The sequence below is a fragment of the Canis aureus genome, chromosome 29 (genome assembly GCF_053574225.1).
Source record: "Canis aureus isolate CA01 chromosome 29, VMU_Caureus_v.1.0, whole genome shotgun sequence".
NCBI lineage: Eukaryota > Metazoa > Chordata > Mammalia > Carnivora > Canidae > Canis > Canis aureus.
This window is the reverse complement of record NC_135639.1, coordinates 18,849,886-18,877,771: the sequence shown is the minus strand read 5'-3', so window position 1 is coordinate 18,877,771 and position 27,886 is coordinate 18,849,886. Positions and strand designations below refer to the sequence as shown.

General features: G+C 45.6%; 1 long non-coding RNA gene across 1 annotated transcript; it reads left to right on the top strand.

The window, feature by feature from the left end:
• Positions 1-883: 883 nt before the first annotated feature.
• Positions 884-20,835, top strand: LOC144300796 (uncharacterized). Its single transcript, XR_013367581.1, has 4 exons — positions 884-1,111; positions 13,266-13,421; positions 18,296-18,376; positions 18,943-20,835. It is a non-coding gene; the product is annotated as an uncharacterized LOC144300796 (long non-coding RNA).
• The last annotated feature ends 7,051 nt before the right edge of the window (positions 20,836-27,886 follow it).

Sequence of the window (27,886 nt, the reverse complement as noted above, 5' to 3'; positions counted from 1 at the left end):
CAGGATGGTTTGATCTCATCCCATGCTTAATTATTCATTGTATTGCTCTGTTTCTACACATCTCCCCTCAGCCCAGCCTCTTTGTCCCTAACTGGCCATATTAGCCACGTAAAGCACAAAACTCAGGTCATAGGAAACCAGTTTCCTCTGGTACTGACTGCTCACATTTCTGCCAGTGAACAATATAGTATTAACTTTAATCTCTGTCTCAAAGACCATCCCCTACATCCCTACGCCCCCCACATACTCTTTCCTTTCCCCACCCTGGCAGCCTTCAATCAAGTAGTTTCCGGCACCATCTCTGTGCACCACACTGTCCCAGGGATCCTGCAAGATATGTGAGAACAATTTGTAACATAAAGAGGCCTTCAAGATACTTAATCAAGTCATCCATTGTACAGAGGAAGACTGCATCCCAGAAGGGGCAGGGCCTCACCAAAGTCACGTGGTCAGTTGCCACAACTGACCATGTCATGACCTGGTCAGTGCCAGGACTAGAACCTAGCTAGAACAGATTTCCAGGCCTATCTGTTGAAATTCAGGAAGCAGATGTCACAGTCAGGCTAGTAATTAGGGAGAATTCAATGAGGGGACTGTTTACCAAGCAGTGGGTTGGGTTAAAGGACACCGACAAGGATGGTGAAGGACCCCAAGGTTAGTAAGAGTGGGATGCTATTTTCACACCTGTGCTGAAGGGCTCAAGGTTCCAGTTCTGGACACAGGAGAGAGCTATAGTGAAGGAAGGTGCCACCTGACAGGAGCTGTGGCCTTGTGGAGAGGAATACAGCCACCAGCCAAGCCATGACCCATCAAGGAGGTTGCTGGGGAAATCAATACACTGACCTCTCTCCCCTTTCACCTTCTGATCTCCTGTTAGCACCTCCATTGACTGAAACCACCTGGAAGCCAGCTACCAGGGAAAGTTTGTTGATGCAGCTCATGGAGTTCAGTCTCCCATGACAGAGAATACAGCAGAGAAGGAATTTGGAGGGGCAAATGATGAGTAGCCAGCATGTCATACTAATAATGCTTGTGCCTCCTCTGCTCCAGAAGACAGTGTCTCGACTCTTCAGAAGTTCCTATGTCCGGATGGAGGGACAGATGTCAACAGGTAACCAAAGCCCAAGACTGAAATGCCAATATGGAGCACAGTAGAGGGGATGTGCGTCTGCCCCAGGAATGCTGGTGGAGTTCTCAGGAAGCTACCTCCTTAGGTCAGGCTTGTTGCTCTCTTCACCTGTGGGGAGAGAAAAAGGGATACTCTCAGCGCAATTGAAGTAAACAGGCATTTATTGAGTGCATACTCTTGGTCAGGTTGGACTGCTAGAGATGTATTAACTCATCACTGCCTTTGCAAAATTCAAAATCTGATGAGCAAGGCAGATAGGTGACCCACACAAACATCAATTTCCTGCACTGGGGGTGGGGAGGAAAACTCACTTCCTGACTCACCAGCCCCCAAGGTGAAACATGCTTCTCCTGGCCCCCTCGTGGTGCTGGGTGTGTACCTGAGCTTGGCCAGGCTTTGATGTAGGACTGTTGGAGAGCTCTGCCTTCTGCCACCGTTCTCATGCTCTAATCAAAAAAGAGAGTCTTGGGATCCCTGGGTGGCGCAGCGGTTTGACGCCTGCCTTTGGCCCGGGGCGTGATCCTGGAGACCCGGGATCGAGTCCCACATCGGGCTCCCGGTGCATGGAGCCTGCTTCTCCCTCTGCCTGTGTCTCTGCCTCTCTCTCTTTCTCTCTCTGTGACTATCATAAATAAATAAAAATTAAAAAAAAAAGAGAGTCTTGATGTGTGGTCCTTATGTGAATGATCATGGTCTAGGGGAATTTGCCAGGGTAGACACTTTCCAGTTTGTTCTGCATATATTATACAGCAGAAGCTCCCAAGGCTCAGACACCTTTGTCTCTGACAGTGTGACAAATGTGCATAAGTCACAGAGAAGATCCCCGAATGTCTTAGGAGCATGCACTGGAGGTTTGTGGCTCTTTTCCTCTTGGGGGGTGCGTGAGAGGACACTTTTAAAACCCCAAACCTGTGTTGATGATATAGTAATGAAAAGAGCTAAAATTGGTTGAGCTCTTTCATGTGCCACTGACTTTGTTAAGTGTTATCTGGGTGCATTCTTACCAAAGCCATATGAAGTAGGTACTAGGAAGAAGGTGGATCTTGAAGGCTTAGGCCAACATCACACAGCTTATACATGGCAGAGCCAGAGTGCTGCTCGACCCCGTCTGCCAGTGAAATGTTACCGGGATGTTACCTTTTACCTGGTGCTAAAAGTGGTGTTGGCTCTCAGATGTGCATCATTCACTGCTCATAGGATCTAAACCTCTTGTTTACACATGTGATGGACTCACTGATCCTTCCTACCCAGGCTCTCTTTTGATGTGTATAGAACATGTGGGAAGGCTGAGCAGACCTCTGGAGGGCAACCCAACTCAAATAAGCCCCCTGAGAAGCAAATAAGGTGGAAGCAGCCAGGAGACCAAGGATGTTACGAAACTTGGCTGCCCAAGCTTCCGTCCCCTCACACTATGAACCATAAGCAAGAATCAGAGGGCAAGCAGGGTTGATATCAGATGCAATGGGTGAGAAGATAATCATCTTTCAAAGTACAGATGCCCTTCCTTGAAACATGACCTCATCACTCTTTCCTTTCCATCTGACCTGCTTGGGCAAGGAAGCAGGATGTGCCAACCAACCCTCTGGTTTACATCCTTCTCTGCTGGGTGTGGTGTCCCCGGGGAAATGACCAAGTCTATTGACCAGGGATCCATTCAGTCCCTTTTAGAGTGTATCTGGTCTTCACAACAACCTGGTATGGAGAGGAGCTCATCATCCCTGGTTTAGAGATGAGGAAGCTGAGACTCAGAGATGTTGAATCACCTATTCAAAATCACCTAAATGAGTCCTGTGGTTTATTTCACAAACTTCTGTTGAGAGCTGGCTAACTCCAGGTCCTGTGTTAGGGGACTAGGATTCAGAGATGAGCCGGCCCTGGTCTCAACCCTGTCCTCCAGGGAGCCTGGGTGCAGAGGGTAGTGTTGGCATATTTTCCAGTCTCCTACCTCTGTCTTCAGTCAAACCATTTCCTGAGTACCAACTTTGTGGGAGGCGAGGGGCAGCTATTCAACTGCATCATTCCTGCTCTCCACGAGCTTCCAGTTTCCTGAGAGCGGAGAATTATGTGTGAACTAGTAACCAATGCCATTAGGCCAGTTCAGTGCTACTTAAAAAATTTAAGAAGAGGTCAGCCAGCTCCTGCCTGTGGGTGGTCTTTAGAGGCGTCAGAAAGAAGGTGGGATTTAAGCTGCTTTCTGTAGGAAGAATGGTCCACGTTCAGGTAGAGGGGCCATTACACAGCACTTTAAGGAGGGATGTCCTAACAGCTTAGAGGCAGGAATGCAGGGAACTTGTTCTGGAGATGGGGAGGCCAGCCTGGCACAGCTGAGGACAGGAGAGGAGGGTGGCAAGGGTCTTTGTACAGGAGAAAAGGGAGATGTGCTGGGTTACAGAAGGAAGTTCTCAAGTTGGGTCCTGTAGTGGGGAGAGAGGAGACTGGAATGGCAGCTCTTGAGGGATGGTCCTGTTCTCTAGGTTCCTAGGCTTAGCACTAGTGTCCTCTGTCTTCTAGGCCAGATGTCCTCTGGACTCGGCTTCAAGCTATGTTATCCTGGGGGTTCTAGTGGACTCTCGTAGTCTTCAGGGTATCCCCAACTCTCCTGGTGATGGGGGAAGGATACTCAGGATCTGGGTTGGGCAGCATGAATACATATCCAGGGCCCATGTGATCCAGCCCCTGCTGACCTCCCTGACTCTTTGTTCCACCCCAACCATGGCTCATGTCACTCACTAAGACTTCACCACACTGGCCTTCTGTCTATCCATCTAGCAGACTGAGCTCTTCCTGAAACATGGCCTTTGCACTTGCTGTTTCCTCTACCTGGAATGCTTTTTTTCTAGCCAGGCAAATGTCTGGCTTATTCTGATCCTTCTGTTTTGGCTTTGGGTATCACCTCTCAGAGTGGCCTTCCCTGACCTCTCCATCTAAAGTAGGTCTCTCCCAACATTCCACTTACTCTGTTACATCACACTCTTGTTCCTTACCTTGATAGTACTTACTACCTGCTATCATTTTCCCACTTAGCAATAAGTTTATTCCCTCTAGAGTATAAGACCTGTGAGGGCATGGATCTGTTCTATCTTGTTTCCCTCCCAGAACGTGCCTGACATAGTAGATGCTCAATTAACATTCATTGAATGAATGAATGAGCCCTACTTCTCCCCAGTTTCCTCTGAACATGCTCAGGAAGTACAAAGCGTGGACTGGGCTTGGGATGTCTGTGGACCTCCTGGAATTATGAGCAAGCTTCTATATTGTATTCTCTCCCCTGAGAAGTAGGTTGGTGGTAATCATTAGAGTTCTTCACCAAATACTTCTGGCTCTCCATCTTCTGGGCAAAGGGTAGAATTACACTTCCTTGGCCCCTTTGAAATGAGGCACTGCATGGGAACTTGTTTTGGTTTCTGAAATATGAGAAGTGTCATATGTCACTTCGGAGCAGATGTTGCCAGAGCCAATGTGTGATTCATCATGTGCCTGTCCTCCAACATGATGAATATGTACTTGTATATTGAGATGGAGGGTCTATCATCAGGGTCTTTGAATGACTACAATAAGCCCCGCTGACCCATAGTGGGCATGTAGCAGGAGTATGAAGTAAACTTTGGTTGTGTTAAGCCATGGAGCTTTGGGACTTTTAGTTATCAAAGCACAGTCTAGCCATGGCTGGTAAAGAACCTTTCATTTTTATTAGGTTCTCAGAGGGGAATATTGGCCAAACAAGGTCAAGAAACACTGGCTCAGGGGTCAGCTAGAAAGATGTAGAAGTGCAGGGAAGGCGAAACTCATATTTGTTACATGCCTCATTATGTGCCAGACACTTCACTGGGTGCTTCACAGATGTGACGATGTTTAGTCTCTACCTTGTTTGGTAGCTAATGTGAGCCCCATTTTAGACATGAAACTGAGGATCCAGGCATTCAGGGCATTGCTACTCAAAGTGTGGTCTGCAGACCAGTAGCATTAGTATCGCCTGAGAGCTTGCTAAAACTGCAGAATTTCAGGCCCTTGCCCAGTCCTGCTCCATTAAAACCTATGTTTCCAGGTGATTCGTGTGCACATTAACGTTGAAGACACATGGATTTGGGGGACTTGCCTGGCATTATCTAGCTAGCTTATGGCAGATATGAATAAGGGACCCAGGAAGTCATCATTCAAGAAATGAGAGTGGTTCTTCCCTCAACCCCTCACATGAGGTGAAGACAGGGATGTGCAGCACGTGGGTCAGGCATCTGAATCTCTCTCCCAGCCTGTGTTCATTGGCTTCACATCTTCAACCAGTTAGAGTGGTTGATAGTAATGAAAGCCATTTACTGACTTAGAAAACCATCCAGAACGTGTGTCCAGGGCTGACGGGTGTGTGTTCCTTCCAGCTTGGTGGATCACAGAGTGAACACTGGTGGTAGGCTGGGGTGGGGTCAGGCGCAGCATCCATGCTGGGGAAGTCTCACTTCCTGTACATGTGATAATGGCTAGAGAGCTGGAACAGCTCTTTGATAATGGCAGCTGCATGTCTTGGTGCTTCTATGGATGGCAGTGTTGGGTCCTCTTGGCTTTGAGCTTGGTGCCTGCCTGGACCATGAAGTTCCCTAACTCCCTGGAACCGAATTCTCCGGAAGGTCTCTCACCCAGTGCCTGGGTGTGTGCTGATGGCCTGAATACAATCTTGGTAGCCTGTCATTCCTGGCTCTGTCTTCAGGGGCTGGGCAATGCTGCTCTGTTATGACATCCATTATGTTATGGTCGAGGAAGTGACCAGGAAACGGTGCCTGGAGAAAGACTGCACTCCCTGGGCACATGACCAGGGCAGGGCATCTGGGAGAGGCAGATTCCTGTGGCCTGTGGCCCCTGGCACTGTTATCAGTTGGTGGCCTTCATCTCCAAGGAGCCACAGTAGAGTTGCTGAGGAAATCAGATCTCTTGGGCCGAGGAACCAAATTCGGCTTCTCTGCACTGGAATGACTAGACTGCCTTCCGCTCTTCTCTCTCCAGATATCTAGATTTTCTGTAAAAAAAGGTGCAACTTCCTCTCCCTTGGTTAAGATCTGGTTACCTATTCAGCGAAGAGAGGAATTTCATATCACAGGGGGGATTGATTAATTCAACAAATACATATCGCGTGCCTGCTGAGTGCCCAACTGGGAGTACAAACAGTAACAAAGGCTCTTCTGATCTGGTTGGGCGCTGGACTGGTTCAGGTATAAAGAAGAAAACAATGGTGCCTTGTCTTGCGCTGCACGCAGTCCAGGCAGGTAGGGTTTCACGTCTCTGTGATGTGGACGATCGAGGTGCAGGAAGAACATTCCCTACACCCACAGGAGTGCGATGGCAGCGCAGGCCAGTGGCTCAGACCTGCATCCTGGTTCTGGCTCTACCATTTGCTCCCTCAGAGCATCATCCGTCAGATCCAGAGAGCTGTAGTACCTGGCGGGGAGGAGGAGGGACAGCTCTGCTTGACCAGGGCCTTCCTATCAGCTGACTGTCGGGCTAAGGCACAGGGATTACTGGAAGCTTGCATCAGCTGGTGCTTGGGGGATGTTAGGTGGAGAAGGGGCATTAGCACTGGAGGATCTCACTGATGAGCTGGGGACTGCGCTGTTCAAGGCCCCAGAGCCAGTGGGTGGCAGGGCTGGCTCCAGCTCCCACGCCTCTGGTCTCTTTCCTGTGCTGACTGGGCACTTGCCCCATTTTCCCAAGCTGGGCTCATTTTTCTTTTTTCTTTTTCTTTTTTTTTTTTTGTTCTGATATGGAAATGTGGCTGCAGAGGGGCTGAATGTAGCAGGGAGGCTCATGCGGGAGCACCGCCAGCTCCCTTCCCATAGATAAATGGAGCTGGACCTCCATTTGGCAATCGGCAGAAAAACAAATTAAAACAGAGAAGCTCTCATCTTCTTTCCCCGTCACCCCACTCTGACAGATTTATTTTGGAAAGCGACAGGAGGCTAATGGAATCACTTAATTTCCCTGATAATAAATTACCCCCAAGTGCAATAATTAAACGTTTCACAATAAACAGTTTTCCTTCTGCACCGTCTCCCTCATAGGCTTCTCCTGCTTCCACAGCCGCCTCCTTCCCCTTCCCCCTCCTGACCCCTGATCTGTCCTGAGCCCGGAGTGAGTGGGCCTGGCCTCTCTGGTGAAGCATGTTTTCATTTCCAAGCTTGGGGCTCCTGCCCAGGTGACAGAGGTTGAAGGCGGGCCCCACAGGACTGTGGGAAAGAAGAGACAGTGTAACGAGTCAGTCAGATCAGAGTTTGAGTCCTGGCCCTGCCACTTCCCAGCTGTGGGACTTGTGGAAGTCCCTTAATTTCCTTTGGCTCCCTTTGCTTCCTTTGAGGATGGGGATGATACCGCTCAGCCCACAGGGTATTTGTGAGGCTTGGGGCTGTGCCTGGCACATAGTAGGCCTTCAACAGATAGGGCTGCTGTGTTGTTTTTAAATTGATATTGTGAGTCTAATCCTTTTTAACATGCACTGCTCTGAACTGTCTAAAGGGAGAGAGAAAGAGAGAGGACAGATGGAAGGAAAAGGTGTGAGCTGAGGCAGGTGCCCTCAGACCATCGCAGGCTTGAGGAGTGGCCGTGGCTTTGTCAAATGGTGCTCAGACCCTTATATAATCATGTGCTCCACAGCCAACGGACTGCACATTTGCCAATCTTTCTAGCCAGATGTCTGAGGCTTTACAGCACTCAGTGAGGGGCCAGCTGGAATTTAGAGACCCGTGTCTATTCCCCAGTAGCTTAGAAACTGGGTGCCCGTCTGTGTGTTCGCAGAAGCCTTGGAAGCAGCAATGGCACGTTCCCCTATGACGCATGATTAATGTACAGTCGGCTGTGGAATGCACAGCTGTTGGATATTTTTGAGGCAAATGACTCCAGAAGACGGAGAAAATATTGCAAGGTCTGGCATTGCTGTTACTTATAGACTGCAGGCAAGAGTCAGCCCTCCGGCCTGGGGGGAGGGAACAGGGTGTCTAGTGGTCTTTTCAATGTCAGTGTCCCTGGAAAGGAAGGCCTTGTGAGACATCCGGGCTCTTGGGGTTTCCTCTTGTGTCATCCCACACGGCCTCCTGGGTGTCTGGTCTGTTCAGCTGGGATCCAAGATGGACAAGGCATGAGCCTGACACCCAGTGCCTCCAGCGGCAGGTGTTCACAACTGTTACCATGGACAGAGGCAGGGCAAAGTGCTATCCTAGATTGTGAAGAGGCCTCTACTTCCACCTGAGAAAATGAGGAATGCTTCATGGAGAGTGGTCAAAGGTATTCCATGATTGGAGCCTTTAAAAACTTATTTTTGTAGTGGAGGGGAGCTACAAACTTGCTTTCTTGTACGACCCGCCTACCACATTGTGTCTCAGTCTCATCATTTATACAGAGGAGATAACAGTTTGTGTCACTTGAAAATGCAATGAGATGATGCCCATGCAGCGTACAGTGCATGCGTGCTCCGTATGAACAGGCAGCTGCTCTTATGCTGTCAAGTGGGGTAGTTCAGTCAGCTGAGGGGGCAGTGGGAGGCATGCCCCGAGCCCACCATTGCCTCCAGTCCTCTCCTTCATGCTTCTGACCAAGAATCCCGACCCCTTCTTGCTAGAATTGCTCTTTGGGGATGACTTGGCTTGAGCTCCTTGGAGGGCCAGAGACAGAAGGGACAGGTTGCATGGCTCCTCCTTCTTAGGGAACCCCTATGCCTACCTGCCTCCTTCAAAGATGCTAAACTGTGAGTCCCTTACACCCTTGGACCGAGATCCATTTTGGAGTGCTCATTCTGCTTGGCTTCCTGTTGGTGAAAACGAGGTATCTTTGGGGCCTTGCCCTTGCTCATTTGGGAACAAGTGTTAGTCTGTTTCAGAAGTAAAACTTTTGGGGGCCCCTGGGTGATTCAGTCTGTTTTGTGTCAGACTCTTGAATTCTGCTCAGGTCATGATCTCAAGATCATGGGGGTCACAAGATCGAACCCCATGTCAGCCTTCATGCTCAGGGAGTCTGCTTGATTCTCTCTCTCCCTCTCCCTCTGTCCCTACCTCCACTCACTTGTGCTCTCTCTCTCGCTCTCAAATCAGTAAATGACTCTTAAAAAAATTAAATCTTTGAGGGGCACCTCGGTGGCTCAGTCAGTTAAGACACTTGATTTCAACTCAGGTCATGATCTGAGGGTTGTGAGATCGAGCCCCATGTGGGGCTCTGTGCTGGACATGAAGCCTGCTTAAGATTCTCTGTCTCCCTCTCCTGCTGTCCCTCCCCTTTTCTAAAAAGAAGATGAAGAAGAAGAAGAAGAAGAAGAAGAAGAAGAAGAAGAAGAAGAAGAAGAAGAAAGAAAAAGAAAGTAAAGCTTTGTGTTAAGGGAGTTTAGCTGAGAACGTGGGGGGTAATCCAATAACCACAAACAGCAAGAATGAAAACTGTGTTGGCCCTGCCCCTGTTCAGGCACCATATGGGATTAACTGGGTGGGAAGGCAGTGTTATTGATTTACCAAGCCCTCGGTTTGGAATGTGGTTCAGGTGAGTAACCTGAGAGTCTGGTATGGCTGGAGCTGAGCCATAATCAGTACAATTTAGAAGTGAACTGGCCCCGAGAGAGAACACGGCCCAAGAATCTCCTTTATAAGGGAGGGGGGGGGCTCCTGCTTACAGTATGGGGGTGAGCTCTGGTAGTTGGTTTTCCTTTTTGTAATGCAAGTGCCTGATTGAAGCTTTGATTGCTAAGGCATCCACTTCAAGGATAGCTATTTGAACAAAAACTGTGCCAGCCACCTGCTAGAGAGCTGGACTGCCTTTCCGCCACCCCCAAGTTTGTATTAGAAGTCTTTGGTTGACTTAGAGAACTGACCACCCCCCACCTTTCTTCTTGTGTTTAACTTCTCACTTTTATGTTTTAAATTCACCAATAAAGAGTGAATCTGTGAAACCCAGGTCCTCACCCTTGACCCTAATAAAAGCTGAACCTCAGGCCTATGGGTCCTCTTTTTCTCTGTCTACCCTGTGACCTTGCTGTGTGGCCCCTGGTATGTTGTGTACTTCCCAGGACCCGTGAGTAATAGTGTTGTTTTCCAAAGTTTGCACCTGGTTATTTTTGAGGGCATCTTATAATCATAAAAAGAGTCACAACTGAGGGGCCAGCCACAACACTGTTTGTGGAGAACCCCACCCAGTTGTGTGCTCCCAGGCCTTTCTAGGGGACAGCATCACTATTGGTAGGCTGAGACTAGCCTAAAACAGAGAGGTACCCATAGTTCTCTGCAGATGCTTGAGAGTTCTCTTCTTTGCAGATGCTACCTGCAACGTGCGCCCTGTGTATCCTTGAAAGGAAAAGTATTGTGTAGCTGTGTGTCCCATGATAAACAAATATTTGTTGAGAGAATGGATTTGTATTTGCTCCTTTGATTTAACCTATTGTGTCCAGACAACCTGGTGAAAATGCAAATATGTTTTCCGGGAGAGGCTGTATGCTAAGCTGTGGAGTCTCTATCACCCATTTCTTGAATTAGTTCTGGTTGCTTAAGTGGATCGGAGAAGCCCCAGCAGGTCATTTCGGGGACTGCATGCAGAAGCCCGACACAGGACTATAGGATAGGGTTGTTTTCATTTAAGGCCCTGCCAGGGAGTCCCAGGCTCTGGAAGGAGAATGGCCTAGTTCCACATTTTGCCAACCCTATTGGCAGGGTTTTGGACAGTCCAGAGGGGGAATTGAAAACTGTGTCCCTTCAGGACCTTCCAAATGCAGGTCTCCAAAAAGGAACTGCAGCTGGCCAGCTTGGGACACTTCCTTCATTGCCAATTTGCCAGCTATTATACTGAAACAATTAAGGAAAAATTGAGAGCTGACCCAAACACCACGCCATAGAAATGCATTCCATATGTATATATAATGTTTTTTTCACTGTGATAAAATATACACAGCATGAACTTCACCATTTTAACCACTTTCAAGTGTGGAATTCAGCAGTATTAAGTACAATGACAATTTTGTGTGACTATCATTTCTATATGCATTAAACACCACCTCCCCCGGACCCCTCCCCCAGCTCCTGGTGACCACCACCCTACTTTCTTCTGTCTTTTTTCCTTTTTAAAGACTTTATTTATCCATCATGAGAGACACAGAGAGAAAGGACAGACATAGGCAGGGGGAGTAGCAGGAGAAGAGGGAGCCTGATGAGGGACTTGATCCTAGGACCCTAGGATCATACCCTGAGCTGAAGGCAGATTATCAACCACGGAGCCACCCAGGTGCCCCCACTCTACTTTCTGTGTATGAATTTGCCTATTCCAGTCACCTCATACAAGTAGAATCATACAGGATCTGTCCTTTTCTTTTATGTATAATGTATTCGAGGTTTGTCCATGTGTAGCATTATATCAGAATTCCCTTTCTTGGGAAGGCTGGCTAATATTTCTTTGTATGTGTCCTTTTGTCTCTCATAAATAATGCTGCTATGAACACTGTTGTGTCAGTATCTGTTTCAGTCTTTGCTTTTAATTCTCCACAAGTGGAATTGCTGGATTATATGGTATTTCTATGTTAAATTTTTTTGAGGAACTGCCATACTGTTTTCCTCAGTTGGCAGCACCATTTTAAAGTCCCAAGAGCGGTGCACAAGGATTCCAGTTCCTCTATATTTCTCCATCTCCTCACCAACGCTTGTTATCCCCCATTTTGTTGTTGTTGATAATTATTCTAATGGGTGCATCCATAAATATATATATTTTAAGTTTCTCTTTTCATGGTCACAAATATCAATGAGAACAAGAGGCAACATATTCTTTGATTTTTATTTATTTTAAAATTTATTTAAAATTTTTATTTTTAAAATATTTTATTTAAATTCAATTTGCCAGCATATAGTATAATACCCAGTGCTCATCCCATCAAGTGCCCTCCTTAGTGCCCATCACCCAGTTACCCCATCCCCCACACTCCTCCCCTTCTGCAACCTTTTGTTTATTTCCCAGTTACAAGTCTCTCATGGTTTTCTTCCTCTCTAATTTTTCCTCACTCAGTGTCCCTCCTTTCCCTTCTAGTCCCTTTTACTATTTCTTATATTGCACATATGAGTGAAACCATATGATAATTATCTTTCTCTGACTGACTTATTTCACTCAGCATAATACCCTCCAGTTCCATCCACATCGAAGCAAATGGTAGGTATTCATCCTTTCTGATGGCTAAATATATATATCTCACATCTTCTTTATCCTTTCATCTGTCAGGCATTGTGGCTCCTTCCACAGTTTGGCTACTTTAATTTTTGAAAATAGTGGTTGTCTGACTCCAACAAATAAGCAACATATTAATGAAGATGCAGCATGCTTACTAACATATAGCCAGCTGAAGCCAAATATCTTTAATAATGATCATGAATATATGATTAGGCACAAATAGTAAGCAGTTCCCATAAAGGACAGTACTTTGTCAAATTTTTTTTTTTTATAAATTTTTTTTAATTTTTATTTATTTATGATAGTCACAGAGAGAGAGAGAGAGAGGCAGAGACACAGGCAGAGGGAGAAGCAGGCTCCATGCACCGGGAGCCTGACGTGGGATTCGATCCCGGGTCTCCAGGATCGCGCCCTGGGCCAAAGGCAGGCGCTAAACCACTGCGCCACCCAGGGATCCCAAATTTTATATAGCCAGATAAATGGAGTTTTTCCACATTATTATACCCAGCATCTAGGGTGTGTGTGTGTGTGTTTGATGGTTTTCCCTGATGCTCTCCTTTAGCCCCACCCCTATTTCAGTTGAATAAAGCTGGAAAGGAGTCAATTCTTCACTTTTGTTTTCTACTCTTCCTTCCTCTTCTTATTTTGGATGCTGGTAAAATGGACACAAATAAAATGTTGGGTCCTGAGTTGAGATCTAGCAAAGCTACAGAAATAAGTTCATACTCTACAGATGTCAATGGATCACCATGTCAGGCCTGTGTTAGATACTTTCTTATGTATGGATTTCATGAAATTACCACAACAAGGCAAGGCAAATTATCCTTATTTTGTAGATGGGGAAACTATTTCCCAGAGAGGCAAGTGATTTGCCCAGAGTCACCCAGCTGCTAAGCAGCAGAACTAGGACGTAAACTTGGGGTTTCTGACTGAATGCTTTTCTTCCTTGTAACACCATCTTTTCCTTCATAACTAGGTGGCTGAATCAGAGCAATGTGGACAGTTGATTTCCAAGCTGACACCACAGGAGAGCTGCCTCACACCATAAATACTCATCATGCTGCAAATATTTACCAGGTGCCTACTGTGTGCCATCTCTGTGGACATAGGCTTATGTGTTCTTGCAAGAGTGGTAAGTCAACCTTTGAATGGTTTTTGTGCTTGTGCTATTATGTAATTAGCGCACTGCCTGCTGAAGGAAGGTAGTTATAGCTGAGACTTGAGAAAGTCTTTTGATTGACATGGTTATTTAGGAGAACAGGGTAAGAAAATCCTCCACAGAGGGTCTTCAGTTTTCTCAGTCACACAGACTGTATTCCTGGGATCTTAATGATTTTGATGATTATGATGACGACAGTGATGATTTAGGAGATACTATTTATCAAGGTCAGACAAAATTCTACCTTAGCTGGGGTGATTTTTTTCACTAGCATTACAAATTATTTTTTAATTTATGTGTGCACTCAGAAATATATACTTGTCACTTGATAGGTGCTGGGTACTTGGGATGTAAAGATGAAAGATGACCAGGATGTTAACCACAGCCCTTGACCACCTTGCTATCCATGACAAAGAGTAGAGGCTAAACATTTAGCACACAATGTAAAGAGGGTTGCAGTATAGAGGTGTACAAAAAGACTGTAGCAACAGGGATGGAATAACAATGACTTCTCTCCACAAAAATCAGTTAAGGCTCTATTGAACAAGGGATATTAGAGCTGGGTATTGAAGGATGAGTAGAAATTTGCACCATGTGGAATTGGAAGATTAGTGTATTAGGTACCAAGACTGGCAATCTGGCCTGAGACTAACTTGATAAGATTTATATAGGGCAGGCTCAGGCATTTGGACTTTTATCTATTGGCAGTAAGGACCCATTGGAGGACGGGTTTTAAAGACTTTATTTTATTTATTTATTTTTAAAGATTTTATTTTTTATTGATTCATGATAGACATAGAGAGAGAGAGAGAGAGAGAGAGAGAGAGAGAGAAGCAGATACACAGGAGGAGGGAGAAGCAGGCTCCATGCCAGGAGCCCGACGTGGGACTCGATCTCGGGACTCCAGGATTGTGCCCTGGGCCAAAGGCAGGCGCCAAACTGCTGAGCCACCCAAGGATCCCCTGGAGGATGGGTTTTAAATGAGCTATTGAAAGCACAGGTTTCCTTTCTGATCCCCATGACCTCGAAACACTTGTCTAGGCTGGCAGGACAACTGGCAAAACTCACATCTCTGAAAATGTGCTCGTAATAAGCATTTTAAAACTATAAAATGACTTCCAAATTACTTACAAGATACTTTTGGAATTTTTAAAAAAATTTTGAGGGATCTTGCAAGTCGTGGTGGTTTTAAAACTCTTTCCAGCCCTTTACCTCATAAGCTTCCCCACCATGTTGATCATGCCTTTTTCTTAGGGATTAATGAGCTCATTGCTGGGACCTGGTTGGCATACAGAATGGCAATAGCTTGGACTTTGTTGAGCACCTTGAACAATGTCTCCTAGCTAGTAAAGAGTGGAGCCAGAATTTAAACCCAGGATGCCTAGCTCCTGAACTCTGCTCTGAACCATGACACTACTTTTCGCCCAACAAAACACCTAAGTTCAGCTCAGTAATCCACAATTTATCAGAAAATCCTGAATTGTGGCAAGAACAGGGATTTGGAGTTAGATCTAAGGTTTAAACCCTGGCTTCATAAGTTTTGAGTACTTAGACCTTTGGCGAGTCACTGTACCTCTCTGTGTCTTAGTTTTCCATTTTTAACATGGAGTTAGGATTTACCTTGTGGTAATATTGGAATAATTGGAAACAGTATGCAGAGAACACATAGAGCAGGACCTGGTTCATAACAGCTGCATAGTAAATGAAGCTGATTAACAACAGCAGCAACAACAACAATGTTGTAATTACAATGAGTTATAACGAGTTGCTTCTGTACAGTAGAGATCTTTCCCTAAACTCAGACTTCAGAATATTAGGCAAGTATTTCTGTGACAATGGTCATTGGGAATGATGGTAAACCCTTCTTTTTCACAGAAAATCAGGGCATAGGTATAGTAGAGTATAATGTAGTCTATATAGGACAGGGATAGTGTAATATAGTATATATAGTATGAGAAACTCCAGCCCATGTCCACCAAACCCATGTACTTGGTTTTCTGCTGTATGCAAAGTGTAAACGAGCAGGAGGTGGTGGGCTTTCCTCCCTGGAGAAGGAGGCAGTCTCCCTTACAATGGCTCTCTCCCCGCTCTCACCCCTCTCCTGTCCTTAGATGCTTGCTTCAGAAGTGCTGGAAAAAAATGAAAGTTCCCTGCAAGCACTTGAGAGCACTCCTAATTCTGGCTAATGAGAGCTGAGAAGACTTGAGGAGAAGGTGGCCTTTGCCAGACCCTGAAGGACAGGAAGGACAGGCAGAGATGCTGGGGAGCAGAGCATAGTCAGGGGGCTGCGGGGGGCATGGGAGACTGAGGGTGGGGACAGCAAGGGGGAGCCCTTGGCAGCTTGGCTGGGGATTGTCGCTCCTCAGAAGGAGGGAGGCAAGTGACCCAGAAGAGACCTGGAGGGAAATGAAGAGAGCAAAGGGGCTGCGATGGGGCCACCTGGCTGAGTCACGGAGACTGGCTGGGGCTCTGGAGATGAGTAATGAGGGCAGCGCGGAGCCAGCTCAGGGGTTTTCAGGATAAACACACAGAGGTGCTTCATAGAGTCCGACAGAACCTGCCCCTAATGCATCCAGGGGACACTAAACGCTTTAGCATATTCTCTGATGAATAATTTCTCCAGCTCTAACCACATTAGGGACACACGGGGCCATGGCTCGATGCTCTGTCTGTCAGATGTCGTTGCCATTTAAGTGAGTGATGCAGAGTGGGTCAACCACAGTGCCTGGGTCTGCGGACGAGGCAGGCAGCCAGGAGAGCTGGCCCCGGAGGTCTTATTTCTTTGGCTCTGTAATCAGATTGGAGGCAGAATGTTTTTCTGTGGCTCCTCCATATAATCTCTCTGTCTTGATACTATTTCCCTCTCTGCCATTCTGCTCCTGGGTCCTGGGGGTCGACATGGTAGACTGCACTCTCTCTTCTTGATGCACTGCCCATGTGGCAGCCCATCCTCAGTTCTGGACCTGGGGGGCTGGAGGAGGGAGGAGAAGGCATGCTGATTAAATTTCCCGAAGGTATGGAACCTGGAAGCTAAGGTATCCATGACAGAAACAGGAATCAAAAGGACCCCAGCAAACTGGAAGTCAGAGTCCCAGCCAAAATGATGACATTCTGCAGGCATAAATGCAAAACATGGCATTTGGGTTAAAAAATCAACTAGGTAACACCAGGAAAAAAATGTTTCTGGGCTTTATTTTTTATGAAAAATTAAACATGAACACATTGTGTGGTAGAGCTTCTTAAAACACTGAATGTAATCTTAGCTTATGATGCAGAATTTTCCTTGGAGAAAAGAAACTGATATTCATCGCCAAAAAGTTGGAAAATTACACAGAAATGAGAGAGAGAGAAGAGGAGAGAGAGGGAGTTCCATCTTGCATGTTTACCTGTTAACCCATTGAGTTATAACCTATTAATTTTCCTAGGCAAAATAGTTCATATATACACTATGGTACAATTTTTGAAAGAACTTATTTTGAAAAACCTATGTATTTTTTACAACTAATTTTTTTATAACTAAATATATTTTTTACAACTAGATATTGTAAGTCACTTTCAAAGTCATTAAATATTTTTCCACAACACCGTATTTCAGTGTCGCAAAGTATTCTAGTTCAGGGATTTACCATGATTTATTTATAAAATTCTCTTTTCCCTCAATTTATGTCTAATACAGCAAATTCTAGGATGAATAGCATTGGAAATACATTTTTATGCACACTCTTGAATATTTCTTTAGTATAAAGTCCTAGAAGTGGAAGTTCTAGGGCTCGAAGGATTATGAACATTTTAAAACGTTTCATTTTTGGGGCAGCCCGGGTGGCTCAGCGGTTTAGCGCCACCTTCAGCTCAGGGCTTGATCTTGGAGACCCGGGATCCAGTCCCAGGCCTGCTTCTCCCTCTGCCTGTTCTCTGTCTCACTCTGTGTCTCTCATGAATAAATAAATAAAATTTATATATAAAAAAATGTTTCATTAAAAAAAATCTTTGATATGTGTGGCCAAGCCATTCCTTAGGCTGCTGCACCAATGTGTGTGGGTACCTGTCTCCCCACAGGCTCTCTAGTAGTACTGGGTAATAGGATTTTAAAATGTCTTATCGGATTGATGAGTAAAATGTGGCATCTTGTCTTAACTTGTATGTGTTTTGGAGTATTAGTGAGGTTAAGTGTTTTTTCTTTCATATTTGTATATCTTCTTCTGAATTGCCTATTTGCTTCTTTTGCCCATTTTCCCCTTCCTATATTATATATATTTTTGTACTGACTTTAAAGGTTTTTAATATTAAGTCTTATGGTCCTCACCTGCCATCTGGGTTACAAATGTTTCTTTTCAGTTTCTTTCTTGCCTCTGATTTAGTGTTTATAGATTTTGGGTATTCATATTGGCAAAGCCATCAAAAATTTTACTTAATTTTTAATCCGTCAAAAATTTTTGTTTAATTCTGCTTTGGTGTCATGTCTAGAAAAATCTCTTTTGATCTAAGATTGTATGTTTCCCTATATTTTTTCCCAATACATTTTGGGTTTTGTTTTTACATTTAAATCCTCATACTTTACAATGCAGTTACAACTAATATCTAAGTCAGAGGAGGTAAGTTATGGGGAGGCAGATTTTGATTCAATATGTGAATGGAATTTCTAATGATTTGGAGTATAAGAGAAGGGATGGGCAGCTGAGGAAGTAAGCTGATCTTTGCTCCCTCACCAGGGTTTAAGTATTGCTTGTTGTTTTGTAAGAGCTTAATTGACATTTGCTGGATGAATTGTGGAACAAGAAACCTCCGTGGTGACTTTCAGCACTGCTTCTCTGACTTGGATTCATCTTCAGCCCACTCTTTCTCCATAGGTCACCCCAGAATTGGAGACTGTGGCTGTCAAGGGTGAAGCAGGCAAGAGGACAAAATGGCATGGGGAGAGCTGAAACCAGGTGGTTTTACTTCTCAAATCTCAACTTCCTCATGTTGAGTGGAGAGTTGCAGGGTTCACCACTGTTTGCTGGACACTGAGGGGGAGAGAGAGAAGTAGGGGAGCCAGTTCTGGGCCAAAGGGATTTAAAGCAGGTTGTTGGTGGTGGGGGGAGCAGGTGCCCCCAAGGTCTGAAAGAACAGCATGTATGGCATGGAGGAAGAGGGCTATAGGAATGAGGGTCATTGCTGCCTTGGAATCTTAAAAATAGGCAAATGAGTTTTATGAGTTGAGTCTCAGAGGTTTGCTCCAAGTGGGTCTTCATGAAGGATTCTTCTAAGAAGTTCTTGATTCAGATAAACCAAAGAAATCACCACAAGCATTAAGAACTGCTTCTGTACGTTTTCAAAGGACTCAGTGACTCTGAGGAGAAGAATATATACACACTGGTCAAAATTGTAAGTGAAGGAAATGTGAGTACACAAATGTCTGTACATATACCCACATACAAAACCCATGTACATGTATGTATATACCTGTCTGATGTTTGATTTATTGCTGTTTTTTTTTTTTTTTTCCTGGATATAGATCACTTTTCAGGTTGCACCAGGTAAAAGGTAAAAGTAGGGTCTTGATGATGAAGACAGATAAGAATTTCTCTGTCGACCTCATGCGATCTATGAAAATGCCAGCCCCTCTCAAAGTCCTCGCGATCATGTCTGTTCTCTTCTTGGAGACCCAAGGCAGATGCCAACTCTGCTGCTCTGGTTTTCCTGTGTCGAGGGATGCCAACAGCAGCAGCTCTACTTCTAGTTCACTGGCTACTCCTGCCATCTGCCGTCTGCGCCGTGTCCCGCCAACCAGCACCTGCATCTGGGGGCTGTCTCCTCCCAGGGCAACTGAATCTGATCAAGGTCCCAGCATTTTAATGTTAATGCCTTTGTTATTCGCCTGCCAAGACTCAGGTCACCTGAGTCTTTGGGGACTGGGTTGAGAGATGATTTGATGGGCAGCTGTATGCGAAACTTCTTTCTCATCCCAACACTGGCTTACTATGTTAGGGGAGGACTTGGATAGCTTCATGTCTGTTCTCCTTTCCTGGCCTCATTGTTTTTTCAGGCAAAGGCCCCTTGTCCAGATATGCCTAAAATCTAGGATGCACATAGTTAATGGGTCATGCTTACCCACTGAGGACGTATGTGGTAGATTCCCACTCAGGCTACAGAGCTGGCTGCTTTGGTTTGTACGATTTATCAGCTGGGTGATTCTGGTCACCTGGCTTCACCTCTTTTTGTCTTAGTAATCATCTATGAAAGCAGAGGTGCTAATAGTACCGTCTAGCATTGCTATGGAGATTCTCTGGGTTAATGTAAATTAAATGATGAAAGGGTGCCAGGCAGGTAGTATGGAGATAGGTAAGAAAATGTTACTGATTATTAGTGTGACCTCATCTTCATGTTTCTTTGATTTTGCCGGATTGGAAACTTCTAATTGGTATAGACTCCTCATGGACCCCAAAGAGGTTGAAAGAACAAAACAGAGGAAAGCCACTCAAATAATGATTACTATAACATCTGTCTGGGTTTTGAGCTTCTTTGAGGATCAAAAAAAGATGCCTGGCTAGACAAGCTTTCCTTCCTTCTGTCCTGTGTCCTTCCTCAAACATTTTTTTGGGAACAGATTATACCTGCCTAGAGTGAAAGTAGGGTCTTGGGCTGCTGGATGAATGAATCTGTACTTAAGGTGGTTACATGGAGAGGGAACAGCAATCATATATTGAATTAAGTACAACAGTATAGACCTGGTCCATATTCTCTCTGGGCTCCGGTTCTTATAGAGAGGGGATAAAGGGATTTAGGCAATAAAAATTGGGAGAGAAAGAGAAAAAGTAAAGATTCATAGGGTGGGCAGTGGTGTTGGGCATGTAAATTTTGGAGTATGCAGACCTGTCCTTTGTCATTTCTAGTGTGATTTTAAGTATATTGCTTAATCATTTCAAACTCAAAATCTGTATTGTCACTGATTACTTATCTTATGAAATGGGGGTGGGAATTAAAGGAGAGAACTCAGAGGGTAGCCACACAGTAAGTTTTAATTTCTTACCTCCCTCCTGCCATTTCCCCAACAAGATGAAACCCATGTCATAAGTTGCCTGCCCATGACACTGACCTTGGAAGAATTCAGAAGGGATTAAAAGATCATTTTTAAAGAGTTTATCCAGCAACATCCATTCTATAATGTTTTCTCTTATCAATTTTTTTTTTCCTTTTAGAGGATCGGGCTTATCTGCAGCAGGTACAAATGAAATCTGCCAGTGGTAGCTGGATCTAAAGATGGCAGTTTGATCACTTGCTGACTGACTTCTCCTTCTGGCTGTTGGTGTGAAGAAATGGTGTGGGCAATTGATGCATTTTTGTCACTTTCCATCTGTTTACCCCCCTTCCCGTCTCCATTGGTATTTTTGGAAGAATGGTTAAGTATGCCAACCTTTTAAAAAAAGTAATTATTAAATCTTTCTTGTCATCAAGATGCAGTGGGGTTGTGTGTCATTCGTAACTCTTGGCAGCATTTAAATCTGGATTTTAGAAACAAGATGAATTTTCCTCGTGCCCCTACTATTTTTCCTTTTGAGAAAGTTCAGCTTCTGTAGTAGCATAATGCTTACTTCTCAGAGCTTGTTCCAACTTAACCAGTAGCAAAATGATTTTCCCATTTGAATAGCTTTGCTGAGATCCACTAAGCCACACAGCACTGAGTGGTGGCTACCATGAGCTTTGCAAGAATTTCCTTCCTTATGAAAAATAGTTTTATTAACTTCTTATCCCTGGGGCCTAAGATGTGGGGCTTCGGCAATAAAGCCCCATTTGAGCCTGCTGGCTGTTTGGGCTGCTGGGTGAATGAAATTGGCTTTTAACACAGCTACCATGGAAAGAAGTAATGACTACCATGTATTGAGTAAGTGCTCACCCTGTGTGAGCAACCGGAGAGGTACTTTAGGTGGTATTGTTTCAGCAAGCACTCCCCCACCCCTATGACAGCTACTGCTTATTGAGCACCAACTATTTATGGCATTCTCATTTATTCTTCATATCATCTTATGAGGGGTAGCTGCCTAGTGAGGATGCAAGCGATAGTTAACTTGATTCAGCTTTCGCCAATATCCAATCTAGTGTTACTTGGTGATGAAACTGAAAAAAAGTCTTTGGGATAAATCGTGATAGCTTTAGGCCTGGCAGGATCCAGGTGCTTAAATGATATGATTGGACTCTCTCTCCCTCTCTCTGTCTCTGTCTCTTCTCATACTGCTTTGCCTTCCTTTATATTGGCTTTGTTCTCCCCAGGAACTCTTTATGACATGGCAAAGATGGCCACCAGTAGCTCTAGCTTGTATCCCCACCAGCCTCAACACCCAAGTAGAAAGAATGTGCTTTGCCTCAGTGGGCTACTTTTGCTTGCATTCTCATCTGAACCAGAAATACGTAGATTAGGTTGATTGGCAAGAGCTAGGTCATGTATGTCCCACACGTGCTTAGGGGGATGCAGTAAGGTCCACCCCATTCATAGCATGGGGATGAGAGTGGGAGGGGGTGGTATTCCCAAAAGGAATCAGGATTCTTTAACCCAAAGAGGACAAAAAATAAGATTCTATTATTGGATCCATTTCATTGATGAAGAGATTGAATGTCAGAGAATTATATAATTTGCTCTGAGATCTTACCACTGGGAAGTAACAGAGCTGGAATTTGAACCCTGACCCCATCTTCTTTGCATTATTTAGCTGATTTTGGGCCTGTGCAAACATATGACAGCACCTATTTCAGGAGCACCTCTTTTGTCTTTCTGGTGGCTTGGACTCCTACAGGTTACTTGTAAACAAGTGAAGCCAGATGTCAAACAAGAAGTAAGCCAGAGACACAGGTGGGGGATCCAAAGAGCTCTTCTGTGTGCTATGAATCTCGTTACTTATGAGCTCAGCAGGGCCCAAAGAACTATAGCATGGTGGATAGGCACAGGACAGGTTCTTAGGAAGCAGCAGCATCACCAAAATTCTCTTCCTTCTGAACACTACTTCCTGGGGCCTAGCCCCAGGAAGGTACAGGGAGCCCCAGCAATAACACCTGAGAATTTGGGGGTGATGCCCCCTCTTGCTGCTGGGAAAGGGACAGTATTACTGTGGCTTCTGCTGCTGCTTCAATTACCAAGAAGGGGTCTGACCATGCCACCCTAATATGTCGCTAGGGAGCCTTTTCCTGGATGCTGTTTTCAGGGTGCATAGGAAAGATGAAGTGAGTGGGTTGATTCCACTGTCCTAATGACTGGATTTGGCAACTCTCTGTAGTTAAACCATGACCAGTTGCGGGACGCCTGGGTGGCTGAGCGGTTGAGTGTCTGCCTTTGGCTCAGGCCGTGATCCTGGAGCCCCAAGATCGGGTCCCACGTCAGGCTCCCTGCATGAAGCCTGCTTCTCCCTCTGCCTGTGTCTCTGCCTCTCTCTGTCTCTGGGTCTCTCATAAATGAATAAATAAAATATTAAAAAAAAAAAAGATCAGTTGCTTTGGACACCACGTAACCACCGTGAAGGAATTCCTTCCAGGTATTCCCAGGCAGGCCTTCCACAACTCTGCCATGTTGGATCTGCAAGTGCTGAATAGAAATGTCTGGTTGCACAGGCTAGGATTTCAGATGGGATGTGCACAGACATAGTATTAAATCACAGGGAGCGGGATCCCTGGGTGGCGCAGCGGTTTGGCGCCTGCCTTTGGGCCAGGGCGCGATCCTGGAGACCTGGGATCGAATCCCACATCAGGCTCCTGGTGCATGGAGCCTGCTTCTCCCTCTGCCTGTGTCTCTGCCTCTCTCTCTCTCTCTCTGTGACTATCATAAATAAATAAAAAAATTAAAAAAAAAAATCACAGGGAGCACATGGTGAGAAATATTTTCTCTTCTCAGTTCTCTAGTGATCTTTCTCATCAGCATCTCCCTGAGACTTTGTCCTTGATGGAGACACACCCCAGCACTAAAACAACTCTCTCATCTTTTTAAGGCTAGCAGGATGGGCCTCATGCTCAGAGCCTTTGGCAGGCAATAGCATCCAGCTGGAATCCCATGGCATTATTTTGGGTATATTTTTTTTATTGGAGTTCGATTTGCCAACATATATAACACCCAGTGCTCAATCCAAGTGCCCCCCTCAGTGCCCATTTTTTAAAATTGTATTTATCTTGATGGTTTCCTTCCATGCTGGCAAGTGGTACTAGTTTTCTACTTATGGTAGGAATATAAGTTCTGTGTGCAAAATATATTTATTTTAGTATAAAAGGTGAGTGATCGAAAGAGAGTATTCCAAATTATTTGTATCTTAGCTTTATCAATCAGGATTCTACCAAGTAAATAGTGGCAGTAGGAGATATGTAGCAAAAGATCTATTGAAAAGAGCTGGCTCACATGGCCCAGGTGACAGCAGTTGTGCAAGAGATAAGCAAGTGATGGGCAGTCAGCAAACCTGAACCACACAAGCGGGGCAAATGGCTGGCATGGTAGGCCCTGAGGGAGGGAGCTGGGAGGTCTGGGAGTGTGGCTTCTCTGTTTGGTGAGGATATTTCAGCAATTTGGGGGGTGGCATTAGGGGCGGGAAATGGGTGAAGCCAAAATCCAGCAGCCTGCCTATGGCTGTCTCCTCTTAGGCACCTTTTCTAAAGGACCAGCTTCTGCGTGTCTTTATCTTTCTACTTTCATCAATTTGGCTTAACAGAGGTACGTTTGTTTTTTAGAAAAAGTCTGCAAAAAGGTCAGACTTTTAATGGCATGGTGACTGCAATCCTCGCAAAGCCTCCCTGCCGTCATCGATGACCCCACTTTGACGAAGACGAAGCTGTCAGAGTTATTGATGGACTTCGTCTTGATCTTCATCCAGTGATAATGGTCACTGAATTGGAAATGTAATTACTTGATTATTAATCAAATGTATTTTCTCCAGATTGAAGAAAGAACTGAAGCGGTCCATGGGGAACTTTTTCTTGTTAAGGCAATTAGAAAAGGATAGATTTGCTTAGATTAGAAGATTGACTTTGTGCAAGTCTCCTGGGGCTGTGAGAGGAGGAGAGGGGGCTTGATTTCACTTTTTATTTATTTATTTATTTATTTATTTATTTATTTTTTATTTCGCTTTTAAAGACCAGAATTTTCTGTTTCCTTTAGAGGCATTAATTAATTTTCTGGACCGTGAGCTGTGCCTTCATGGAGCACAGAGGGTTGATCAGATGTCCAAGGCTTGACCTGTGGAGCAGTGGCGGTAAGATCACATCTCTGCTGACACTCTGAGATTGGCGTGCGGACAGGTGATGTGTGGCTGGGAGATCTCTCTTCAGCCGCTTAGCTGTGTGGTGTTTGTCAGGGCAATTGCTCTGGGCCAGTTCTCCCAGAGCTTTAGAACTAGGAGTTCTTGCCGCCAGATCAGTTGGATTGGATGGGCCACTTTCTAACGTGGGCCAGAATGAGATGGGAGGGTTGGAGTGCCTGTTTTGTGTGTTCACTGGTATCCGGGAGGCAAATCATATTCTAGGGATCTCTAGGGGAAAGTTGTTTCATTTAAGTTGTGTTGAGATGAGAGGAAAAGTCTTTTTCAACTCTCTTTTTTTTGTGGTTGACAATCTTCCGGTTTGCAGATCATGACATCAAGTCAGGTGAATTGGTTTCATTTCAGTGGCTGACCACAGCTGAGTGGTAGGAGCTGCCCACAGGCAAGGCGGGGCCACGTCTTCTCTGGGCCTAATGAGGTGAGAGTGACCTGACAGTTGCTGACATGTGCCATGGGTGGTGGGGACAGGGGATGAAGAGCTGGCTGGCAGTGCCTGAACTGTAGGATCTAAGGGTTAATATTTAGATTAATGTAGAATTTCTCTGCTTTGTTTCTTCAGTGAGATTGCAAACTACTTGAGGGTAGGATTTAGGATTTAGGTTCTTTCGGACAGCCTCTTGTCTTTTCCTGCGAGCATTGGCAAGTTGATTTTACCAAATACAAAGACAGGAGGAGTTCCCTTGCTCAACTCAGAGTAGCCCTCCATCTAAATCTCCTCTGGATTAGGTAGGATTTGGGCTTGACTGCATGGAATGCTAGTTTGATTTTCATAGCTTAATCCCATGGGACTTTATTCTTCTCATGTAGCAAGAATTCTGGAGGTGGGCTTACCCCTCCATGGCTACACCATGTTGTGAATTTTGCAGGCTTTGTCTCTTCTTTCTGCTCCACCAGCCCTAGCCTGTGGTTTTCATCCTCAGGGTGATCCTCTTGTAGTAGCAAGATGACTGCTTCCCCTGTAGGCCTCAGGCCCAGAGTTCCCAGTAGCAAGGGGGGTGGGGGGGCGGACAGGAAAGCCTGAGGCACATGCCAGTTGAGCCAGTCCCTTTTTATCAGGAATATCCAGTGGATTTCTCCTTCCATGCTTCCATCTCACCAGCCAGAATTGGGTTATGTGATTCCCTCCTAGCTATGAGGGAATCTACGTAGTTTCTGTGCTTGAGCAGGAACAGTGGAGCAGAGACTGGGTAGGTAATCAGCATTGCTAAGCACAGCCTCCCAACCACTTCCTCTTCTGGTCTCTGTGCCCTGAAGACATTCCCCACACCTCCAGCCACATTGGTGCTAGACCCTACCCTGCTGGGAATCTTCCTCTCCTTCCTGACACCCCCTCCAAATACCCCCACCCTGAAGGACCATGGAGGTACCCTGCCCAGATCTCCTTGCCTGTGTGTGTGTGTGTGTGTGTGTGTGTGTGTGTGTGTAGAGGTGGTGGGCTCAGCTGCCTACCTTTGAATTTCCTATCATATTAATGTTAAGACCACATTTCCCCTGGGCCCTGCCCAGATCGAGGGTTGTGGGGACACTAGAGTTGGCCATTTCTCTCAGCGTGGGACTCTTGTAATGGCCAGCCTTTGCTCAGAGGCTCTCCATCCACCTGGCTGAGACTTTTCCAGAGTCTAAGGCTCTTCCTACCCAATCTTCCTTTTTCCCTTCCTCCTTTTATGAGTGTTAGACCTACAATGTGGTCCAAAGGCTCACCCCTCCTGCTCCTGCTTTCTTCTCCTTTTATCCTTTATAGGCATTTCCCTCAAACACATTTCTTCCATATCTAATGCTATCTTGGCATCTACTTCTTAGACTGACACTAACATGCCTCCCTTCTCACCCGTTCTGGTCCTTTCCCTCATTGAAAGAAATGTCACTTTCTGTGAACTCCAGTTTGCAATGAAGAGGGGCAGAGTTTTCCTTGTCATTTCCTCGTTAGCTCCTTGACTTTTAAAGAGGCTAGAGCCTAAGATGGATTCTTTATTTGAATTCTTTTGTGATTTTTTTTTTCTTACCACAAAATGAACCAGTCATATCTATTGAGACTTTGTAATGCACCGGGTGCTGGGGGACACCGGGATTTACCAGTCTGGGTCCCTGCCCTGCTGGGGGACCTCAGTCTTAAAAGCCTTAGTCTTCCAGTGGTGAGTGGTGTGTTCTTCCTACCTGAAGATCCTCCAAACTCTGGGGTCCTGTCCAGCACAGGTAGGACTGGACTACTTTTACCAGGACTGTGGCTTTCCTGAGAATCACAGAAGCAGCGAAGCGTCTGTTGCCCCTGCATCCAGCACATTGAAAGTTCAGGTAACCCCAGGCTTGGCGTAACCATGGCAACCTTAATGGAACAGAATGACCTAGCATAAATTCAGGCCCGAGCTCGTTATGAAATGTAAGGAAGCTCTGTCTGCTCCAGACAGTTTGGAGGGAAAGGTGCCTTGCTCCCCATGGGTGACCATTAGGTTTCCCTAATAGCACAGAGCAGGAGCAGGTGAAGCCACATTCAGAGTGAACAGGAAGCCCTGATGGACGTGTAGAATGGCTTTCTGTGGCCTGTGAACTGGGGTGACATGTCAATCTGGCCATTTATTTCCGTGTTCTGGCTGTGCCTTGGGCTTGCTGAATAAAGCCAGATGGGCACTCCAGCAGTGGCAGGAACCTGGGACGTCTCGTATGCAAGTACTCGTGTATGTGCACACACTGGCGGGCACACGGATGAGGTCCAGCTGCCTCGTGCGTAATTCCTTACATTAGTTTCTTCTCTCTTTTCACCTCGCATGGCTGGGAATGGCTTCACTGTAGTGCATGCTGGGACCAGTGCTACAATTTCTGCTCCCTTTGCTGAGAGCTGCCTTCTTCATAACGCCCAGGTTTTGGCCCAGTGTCATGTCCTCAGATTTACCCTCCCTGACTGTTGTAGCAAACATATCGCGCCCACAGACCCTCTTGTCTGTCACCCTAACTTGTCTTCCTCATGGCCCTTAACCTTTTCCCCATCTAACTGGTTCATTTGTGTCCTTTTGTTCTTTCCTCCTACTGCACATAACTCTGGTGTTTATCGTGTTTTGTCTTTGCCCTGGCACAAAGTAGGTGCCCAACAAATCAAAGCGGCATGACTGATTAAATGCTTTTTACAGGCCCCTGGTGTCCAAAAGGGGCAGTAATATTGGGAATCCACAACCAGGGAAG